The 9,132-nt window shown below is 47.7% G+C and overlaps 1 non-coding gene across 1 annotated transcript; it reads right to left on the bottom strand.

Moving 5' to 3' along the window:
* Positions 1-1,414: 1,414 nt before the first annotated feature.
* On the bottom strand, positions 1,415-1,519 carry LOC141425206 (U6 spliceosomal RNA). The gene has a single exon (XR_012450295.1). It is a non-coding gene; the product is annotated as a U6 spliceosomal RNA (small nuclear RNA).
* Positions 1,520-9,132: the final 7,613 nt, after the last annotated feature.

Genomic DNA, 9,132 nt, shown 5'->3' with positions numbered 1-9,132 from the left:
TTAAGATGGTAAATTTAATGTTATAAATATTTGATTACAATTATAGGTAAATAAGGAAAACAACTTAGCTTTGTGTTTCAAATGTAAGTTATTACGTGTTTCGTCGTGGATGTGTAGTAAGGAAAGCTTTTGGGGAGCTCAAATCAGTCATATTTCCAGATGCAGAGGCTCTGGGAGTGTATTAGTTGGGATTCTCAGAGAAACAGAGCCAGTAGAATATACAGAGATGTGTAGCAAGAAATTTATTATGAAGGATTGGCTTTCACAATTATGGAGGCTGAGAAGTCCCACGAGCAGCTGTCTGCAAGCTGGAGACCCAAGAAAGCCAGTGGTGTAGGTTCTGCTTGAGAGCCAACAGAGCCAATGATGTAGATCCCAGTTCAAGTTCAAAGGTTTGACAGTCAAGAACTCCAGTGTCCAAGGGCAGAAGATGAATGTCTCAGCTCAAACAGAGAGCGAACCCTCCCCTCCTCCGCCTTTTCCTTTTGTCCAACCCATGGTGGGTTGGGTGGTGCCCACCCACACTGGGGAGGCTGGATCTTCTTTACTTGGTCTACCTATTCAAATGCTGATCTCTTCCAGAACACCCTCACAGATACACCCAGAAAGACTATCTTACCAGCTGTCTGAGCTTCCCTTAGCCCAGTTAAGTTGACACGAAAAATTAACTCTTACAGGGACCAAAGAGTGAAGAGCCTTTTAGGTCAGCCAGCATCCCCTTCTCAACACGGCCCTGTATCTTATCCATGCTGTTTGCTGTGTGAGCCTGCTTCTGCCTGAGTGTGTGACTCGGCTTGTGAGGTGTGGGGTGACGTTGCAGCATACGGAACTGGGATGTATTCAGAGCAGTGGCTGTTGAAAATAATCCCTGGACCGAAGGGCGAAAGCAATGCCTCTGGGGAGAAGTCCCTGTCCATGCACTGGCACCCACCTGCTTTCCCTACCCCCAAACCTCTCCTCCCCTGGCTCACAGGTTTCAGCCACACTGGCCTCCTTCTTTCAGTTCTGGACACAATCCAAGCTCACTCCTACTCCCAGTAGGGCCTTTGTACCTACTGTTCCCACTCACTTGTCAGGGCATTCTCCCCAGTCTCTTAGAAACTCAGCCTAATGCAATTCTGCAAAGAGGCCTTCCCTGGCCACCATGACCACCAAAGGGAATGCTGGGTACTTACAGCAACTATTCATCACTGCACCCTGCTTACCCCCTTTGTGCTCTACACACAGGTGACACTAAGTTTCCTTATTTGTGGTTGAGCTCCTCTACTGGAATCGAGCTCCATGAAGATGAGAACCATTTACTTGTTTTTTTCTTGGCAGTACTGGGATTTGAACTCAGGGCCTCACACTTGCTAGACAAGCACTCTACCTCTTGAGCCACTCCCCCAGTCCTCTTTGCCCTTTTAAAAAACAAAACAAAACAGAACACTTCACAAATTTGCCTGTTATCCTTGTACAGGGGCATGCTAAACGTCTCTGTATCATTCCAATTTTAGTATTTGTACTAAATATTAAGTAAGTAGTGAGTACTGCCTTGGTTATTTTTGAGATAGGGTCTCGTGTTTGTACCTTGAACAGCCTGGACAAGGACCCTAATATTTATGCTTCCCAAGTAGCTAGGATGACAGGTGTGACACATTCAGCTTCTTATTGGTTGAGATGAGGTCTTGTGAAATTTTTGCTTGGGTTGGGCTCAAACTACAATCCTCCTGATCGCCACATCCCAGTAGCTAGGATTACAGGTGTGAGCCACCACAACCAGCAATAAGACCATTTCCTGTTCATGCCCGAGTCCCCAGTGCATAGACATTAAGGAGAAATTTAGGAAGAAGCTGTACACTTCCTCCTGATACCAAGTCCCTAACTCCAATTTCAAGCCTAGTAAGTCAACTATAAATGGCAATGTTCTATTTTGCTTTTTGAAGTATGTAGATTGAGCTGGTCTCAACTCATCTCAGCCTCCCAAAGGCTGGAATTATAGGCATGCACCATCATGCCTGGCTCAGTAATTTCCTTCTACAGATTACTATCCAGTGGGGACAATGAGGCAGGCTGGGGACAACAGACATGGGAAGGACAGGACAAGGAATTGATAGGTATGATTGGCCCACATTAAGTTTACTTACCTGTCTAGTACCCAGTCTGGAGATGTAGTGTAGATAGGTGGATGTTTCAGATCGAATCTCAGAGCGGGGACTGGAGCTGCAGATAGAAGTTTGGAATCATAGGGATGCCATTCAGATGGTTTATGAGGTCTTGGGACTAGGCAAGATCACGTGGAGAGAGAGTTCGTCCCCAGTCATAGCACTGGGAAGCTGGCAGCTCTGGGCCATAGAGACCACATTTCAGACCTCTTGGTAAACTGTCCACACACACACTCCAGTGTGTGAGGCAGGCATTGGGCGGTCTCACAAAGGGAGAGGGGCTGTGAAGACTTAGGTGTCATCTTATCTCTGCCCTTACCAGCTGTGTAGCTCAGCAAGGTGCAACTTCTCTGAGTTTCAGCTTCCCATCTGTAAAATTACTGAGTTACATGACCTTCTTTTTTTTTTTTTTTTTTCTTCAGTACTGGGGATGGAACTCAGGGGCCTGCACATGCTTTATCACTGAGCTCCAACCCTGACCCCTGTGGATTACTTTATTTGTCAATAATCAAACGATATCTCCCCTGTGTCCTTAAGCACTGGTGTGGGGGAAAAGGCACCCCTGTCCTGGAGGGGCCCATGGTTTAGTAGGAGGAACTGGAAGCAAAGCAATGTAAGCCACAAGGAAAGAAAGGAGGCAGGAGGAGCCACTTCTAACCCTGAGAGAGAGGGTGTGTGTTGGGGAGAGTCTGAACAACCTGGTGAAGTACGTATTTATAAAAGGGGAAAGTCAGGTTCAGAGATGTTAGGTAACTTATTCAAATTCCCCAGCCTGTAAGCAACAGAGCATGCAGTGAAGTGCTCGGCTGTCATTTGATGGTGACAGCCATGGGTGAGGCACATGAAGCTCTGGAGTCTCCCTTCCTCCTCATACCTTCCACCCCAACCCTTCTTCAATACTCATTAGTAACCAACTTGCAAGGCAGCACAGAGGGAAGGTGGATGAGGAAAATCCTGGCTTACAGATCAGCTTAACTTGAATGTCCAAGGAGGAAAGCCAAGGGCTGCACTCTGCTTGGAGCACTGGATCAGCCCATCATCAAATGCTTGATGCTTCAGTCTCTTTCTTTGTAAAACGGGGACAAAAATAAGAATTGTCTTGCTCTGTGGTATTGCTGTAGCAACACCAGCAAGACGCTGGGTTCCTTTTGCAGACCTGCCTCCTCCCCTTGCAGGCCAGGTGACAGCCTCCTGACTTCTCTCTATAGATTGTAAGATGCCAGGTCTGCAACCAGAGCCAGCTCCCTGGGGAGAGCAGCAAGCAAGGGATCCTTGCCAGGAGCTAATGAATTCTTCAAACCCCAGTGCTCTGTTGGCCCTTGGAAGTGTCCTGATTCTTCCTCCTGGGGCCAGAAAAAAATCGACCACGGCAAGTGACTGGACAGAGCCTGAAGCTGCTCCGCCTCACCTGTAGTGTGGTGACTTCTGCCTGCATGAAGGCTGGTGACATCAGCAGGGACCTGTGTCCTTTTGCATTGTGTGCACAAAGGTGCACAGACTCCCTGCTTTGCTCCTATGCCCTTCATCTACCAATGACCTTGTTGTCTTGCAGGGAACCAGAAAGAACTCCAAAGTGCTATTAGGCCCACTAAGGCCAAATTGCCCCAGAGAAAGAGCCCCTCCCCCGCTAGCGCAGTCCTCATCACCTCCCTCTCCTGTTTTGCCTAGGGCAGATGCAGGAACAGAGTAGCGGAGACTCAGAAATCTAGCATTCCACAGTACCAGATCTGGGATGAGTACCTTGGCTCACCTTTGTCAGCCTCACACTTTGAAATCTCCAGGCTTGGCTGGAAAGCCCAGTGTGAACACTGGCAAATCTAGCACTAGAAGAGAAGCAAGACATGGCCCTGACTCGCCCAGGCTCTATCACAAGGTCACATTCACTGGGAATGTCAAAGTCAGAATGGCCTCTAACCCCTCCCTCCTGACTTCAGGAACACTCTCCCACCTCCACTTGTATGGAAGCCTTTTAACATGTGCTTCCTGAACTCTGAAACCAGCTATCCAGGGTCACAGCTCCCCTGCCCCTCATTCAGCCTTGTCCTTAAGAGTTTTCCACATAAGTCAACTTACCCAGTCCACCCCTAGGGCCATGACCTCAGTCTAGGCCACCACCCATCCAGACATCCTCAGCCCAGACCCCCAGATCCCAATCTTCTGCCCATAGATTCTCTGACCCCACAGCAACCAGAAGCATGCTCTTCAAAGACTATCTCAGGTCACCCCACAACTCTTTCAGAACCCTCCATGGTTCCCATTGCCCTTGGGATAAAGTGCCAGTCCCAGCCTTCCTGGTCTGCCAGGCCCTCCTCTTCCTCTTCCTCCCTGTCTAGCTTTCCTGCCACCTTTCTCTCCAGGCTCCAGGATTTGGCTCCTGCAGCCCCTCATCCCTGGACCAGTCCCCCCTCCCTTCTTTTAGCTTGGCTTATCCCTGGTCAGTCTTGGGTACTCATTCCTCAGGAAGCTGTCCCAGGGTCTCCCCATATAAGTGCAGGAGCTCCCGCTGCACCCAGATCCCAGGCCTGGCTCCCCTATCTGTTACGGCTTTTGCATTTTCTTCTTCCCAAGACAAAAGATCCCCGTGAGCTCACTTGCTATGGAGACCCCATGCCATGGTCGGGTTTGCATGGAGTAGGAAGAAAATGAGCATTTGTTGCATGCACGATGAATGAATGGATGAATGAATGAATGAGGTCTGCCCTGTTTCTCTCTGCTGCTCTGTACCTCTCCCCTAGTGGTTGGACAATGGGATGGGTTCAGATACAGCATCCTTCAGAATTCAAGATGGTCAGCACTGAGACCACGCTGAAGAGAGCAACATACCATCTTCCCAACTCAGGACCACACTCTGGACAAGAACCCAGAACCCCCTCTTGTGCTGAGGGTCCTCAAAATCTTTCTAAAATAGCCTTTCTACCCATCAATATGGAATGAAGACATTGAGGACTGGGAAGGCAAAGTCCTGACAATATGGAGCTTATGTAAATTGGGTGCCTCCTCTGGTCACGGTACAATCGTTTTATGTAATCCTCACCTCCACCCTGGGAGGCAGGTGCTGTTATTGTCCACCTCCCCTGTACAACTAGGGGACAGATGCCTATGGAGGTTCAGTGAGACCCAGGGTACTGACGCTCCTTGGGTTGCTTACCCCCCACACCTGCCCAGAATTAAGCACCCCCATTCTGCAAGCATGGGTAGCTGGGTTCAAATCATGACTTAGGGCACATTACTTAGCTTCTCTTAAATTCAGTTTGCTCATCTGTGAAATGGGAATAAGAAGACCAGGCTAGTTGGGATGGCTAAATGAGGTAGAATACACAAAGTGTAGTCAAAGCTGGAGAAACGGGATCTCTTGCTGGTGTGTTGTCATTGGCTCTGCGACCACAGCTAAAGTTGTGGATCTGGCCGTCCTTGAGGCTAGCCACTGCTTAGGATCATTGGGAAGATCCATTTATCCACAACTGCAGAGTCCGAAAGCTCTAAAAACTGAAGGTCAACTCTGTTGGCAACAGGACTTGACCTGGCTTGACCTCGTTTGGTGGCAAACCCTGACCGTACCTGACCATGAGGCTCTTTACTGGGTGTTTTAAAATCCACTGCATTTGGCTATTCAAAACCATAAAGTGCTTGATGATGGTGTGCTCGCTGCCCAGGCCGGGGTGTGATATGCAATGAGGTGTACGCAGTATACTTCTGACTTCTCTAAAATCATCAGAGCAACTTAGAAACATACCCAGGGTTTTGGATAAAGAATTGTATTACTGCATCCCCTGCACGTGGCTGCACACAGCAGTTGCTTCATAAATGGAGGATCACGCACACCCTTAACTTTTTGTTTTTCAGCCCAGCCCACTCTTCTGTGTTTGAAACAAGAGTTCTTGTGTCTTTCAATGGATATAAGTCGCCAGGTGCCAGTGGCTCATGCCTGTAATCCTAGCTACTCAGGAGGCAGAGATCAGGAGGATCGCATTTCAGCCCAGGCAAATAGTTTGGGAGACCCTAACTCAAAAATGCCCAACACAAAAAAGGGCTGGTGGAGTGGCTTAAGTGGTGAGAGTGCCTGTCTAGCAAGTGTGAGGCCCTGAGTTCAAACTCTAATACTGCCAAAAAATAAAATAAAATGGATGTGTATGGTAGATAAACATACAATCACGGTTCCAACTTAAACGATCCGAGGAGGTCGTGCATGGCGAAGTGTGCCTGTAATCCCAGCACTTTGGAGACACAGGCAGGAGGATAGAGGCCAGCCTGAGCTACATGGAGAGACCCTGCCTCAAAAGAATACCCAGAACGACATGAAGAAAACCTGTCTTAAGAGAAGTTGGAATAGTGTCTGCTACATAATCACTGTTAGCAAAGCGATTATTAATCCTCACTCTGAAGTCTAAAGCATAAGGAGCCTTGCCATACACTTGAGGAAACTGAGGCACAGAGAGATGAATTAAGTTAGCAGATGTTACTTCATCTGTTGCCTCTCAGAAGCTGGGACGAATGGAACAGTGGGAGGAAGGCAAAAGGACATTGTCCACCTGGCCAGTCCTCTTAACAGGTGTCACTGATTTGTTTTCTGGGTCCTCTCTGTTCCCATCATTATTTGAAATGCATCAAAAACACAAGCCCAGGGCTGTGTTAGACTTGACATTATTCCAAAGGTGACTTCCTTCTAAGAAATGATCGGGGACACTTGTGGACAGGGATAAAGAGCTCTCAGAAAATCAGGGAAAACAGGTTCCAGGCTGGCGGGCACAGAGACTCAGGGGCCAGCCAGAACAAAGCCAGCCTTTCATTAATGAGAAGGCTTGGTTTGCAAAATCACATCAGGAGGGTCTCAGGAAACTTGGCTCAGCCTGGATCTACTGTGGAGAAAGGAAAAGAGAGTTCAGTGGCCTTCTGGCCATTTGTCCTTTGTTCGTGCTCTGCTCCTGGCCAGAAACAGGCCTTACCACTTCCTCTCATTCCATCCTAAGTAGGCTGCCTGAGAGAAATCCACCCTACCCCAGGCTTTGGCTTTCTACAAAACTGAGATGCTCCTTATAATTTCCTGCAAGGCAATGAAATCCTAAACCCTGAGGGTGGAGAGGTGGGCTGTTTTGCCATAGCCAGCAGCATTTGTAAAAAACAAAACAAAACAAAAAACCAAGAATTAAAGCAATTTGAATGGCTGGAGGTATGGCTCAAGTGGTAAAGCACCTGAGTTCAAACCCCAGTACTGCCCCAAGAAAGACTCAATTAGAGGTTTGACAGCCAACAGTAAGGAACCTATAACAGGTCAGCAGGAAGCCACAGGCTCTTCCAAACTGGAGTTGGATGGGCTGGGGGTTGTGGCTCAGTGGTGAAGCACCCCTAGCACTGGCGGACTGAGAGCGTTCGTCATGAATCATATGTGGTTTTGTCAACTGCTTTTCTTCCCCTGCTGACATGAACATGATATGTCACACAACGGGAATCTTGTTTTTTCCCCTTTGTTCTGTTAAGATGCCGAACTATATTGATTTGTTTTCCAGTGCTACAAAGCCTCTTCTTCCCGGGTCAGAACTTATTTGATCATGATGCATTATCATTTTTCTACATTGCTGCACTTGATTGCTCATGTTTTGTAGAGGACTTTTATCCACTTGAGTCTCTGCTGTACTCCCAGGCCAAGAACACTATCACACAAAGTAAATGCTCTGTAAATGTGTTGAATGAATGAATGGATCCAATAGCTTCCTTGATATGGGATTGCTGGTCCAAAAGATCTATTTCCATATTTTGACAGAAATTTCCAGTCTTCTCTCTAAAAATGTCTTCCCAGTCTTCACTCCCACCAACATGTACTCCAGGGAACAAACATTAGTGTGGTTCATTGCAGCAAGGTGTGGCGACATGGTACAGTAACCACAGCCACAACCCTTTCACCAAGCCAACTCTGTTCCACCAAGCACAGGGAGGCTTTACAGAGAAACCAATCCCTGAGCTAGCTTGCTAGAATTATAGCAGGGAAAAGGAAGAGGAAATCTGTAAGGTCCAGAAGGTGTCTGGCCAGAGGAAGAGGGCATCCTAGGCAGCAGAAACAGCAAGTTGAAAGGCACAGAGGCATTAAAATCCTTGTGTCAGCCACAACTAGCCCTGTGACCTTGGGAAATTCTCTTCTGTTTTATCCATCAAAAGGGGCCAAAGTCAATAGAGCTCCAACCATGTGAGACACTGTTCATCACAGGCCTTGGGAGAACGTTAACACAAAGGTGCCATTGCTATTGACAAGGAGGTGTCTGTTTGGGGGTGGGGGGTCCATGTATGTGTCCTGTTCAGCACTAGACTGACAGTCCTTGGAAAAAGAAGTTAGGAGGCCGGGGGCTCCCTTGGAGTTAACAGTCTGGGCACAGTGATGCACACCTGTAATCCTGACTATGGTAGGAAACTTAAACCAGGAGGACCATGGTCCAGGCTGGCCTGGGCAAAAAATAAGACCCTATATCCAAAATCACCAGAGCAGAAAAGTGCTGGGGGTGTGGTTCAAGCAGGAGAGTACCTGCCTTGAAAGTACATAAGCCCTGAGTTCAAACCCCAGAACCGTCAAAAATAAAAATAAAAATAAAAGGAAGGATTCAGTAGATTCAGGAAGCATAAAGAAACTCACCTTTTATTTTTCTTTCCTTCTTTTTTCCATATATCGAGAGCAAGTACTCTACTGCTGAGCATATTCCCAGCCCTGAAGCAGTACTATGACTTCCCCTCTTTCTAGGCTTTAATACAGAGCAATCACTGTATTTGTGTTTCGCGTGACTTCACGTAGGAGTTGTTTCTAAGGATCCCTGCAATCAAATACAGATTGGCTCACCAGCTCCTGTGTTTGCTCACAGTTCCAGCTGCCTCGTGCTTACACACAGGACATATGGCAACTTGGTCTGTTAAGGTGCTGCTTTCAACAGGTCTGGGAAATAGAAGACAAAGGATCAATGTGTTCTGTATCCGGCTCCTCTGGAGGGGCAAAGAAGTCGGGGTAACA

The sequence above is a fragment of the Castor canadensis genome, chromosome 7 (genome assembly GCF_047511655.1).
Source record: "Castor canadensis chromosome 7, mCasCan1.hap1v2, whole genome shotgun sequence".
Classification (NCBI taxonomy): domain Eukaryota; kingdom Metazoa; phylum Chordata; class Mammalia; order Rodentia; family Castoridae; genus Castor; species Castor canadensis.
This window is presented reverse-complemented; position numbering and strand designations above follow the sequence as displayed.